We start from the raw sequence: 739 nt of genomic DNA on the forward strand, positions 1-739 counted from the left end.
TTTTTTTTTTTTAAGAAATCAGAAATCAGTGAAGAACTGAACTCACATCATTAGCAGCTCTTAAAAAAGCAAAAAAAAAAATTGCTAAACCAAGAACTAATCACAACATGATTTAGTACATCTCCTTGAAGTTCCTATTATATTGCTTACAATTAAGGACTGTTTCTGCACAATGTTGCCAGTCAAGATGGAAAGCTTGTAGTATTTTCATCATCTTGTCTTCCCCCTAAATTACAAGATGCTTGGAACAGAGACTATCTTTAGGAATTATCTGGAAGCATTATTACACATACAGAATCACTGAGATAGTAAATTCATTAAAATCTTTTACAGATCCCCCTGAGCAGCAAGACTTCATTGATGTTATGCTTTATCAAATACATACTTGAAATCACATTCAGGTATGTGTGTACATCCCTGAATATACTCTTAAATTCTTGAGCCTGTCCTGAACAAAAAGGCCATGGGAAGAGCCAAGCAAAACTAAAAATCACTGTACAGCCCTTTTCAGGCCTCAATACAACCACCATCAACTGTTGTAAGATGTCATATCACAACTGAACGCTAGGCAGACAATGCGCAGGAGCGTTCTGAGAAGACCAGTGCAGCAGTACAGCTTCTGGCCTGCCCTTGCAGTCACCCCAGCAGTAAGTGATAGAAGGGTTATTCTTGCTTATAACAATGCAAAATCAAACTATGGAAATATTTACGTATGTAAGTGTATACATAGAAGGTACAG

The sequence above is a fragment of the Meleagris gallopavo genome, chromosome 1, assembly GCF_000146605.3.
Source record: "Meleagris gallopavo isolate NT-WF06-2002-E0010 breed Aviagen turkey brand Nicholas breeding stock chromosome 1, Turkey_5.1, whole genome shotgun sequence".
Classification (NCBI taxonomy): domain Eukaryota; kingdom Metazoa; phylum Chordata; class Aves; order Galliformes; family Phasianidae; genus Meleagris; species Meleagris gallopavo.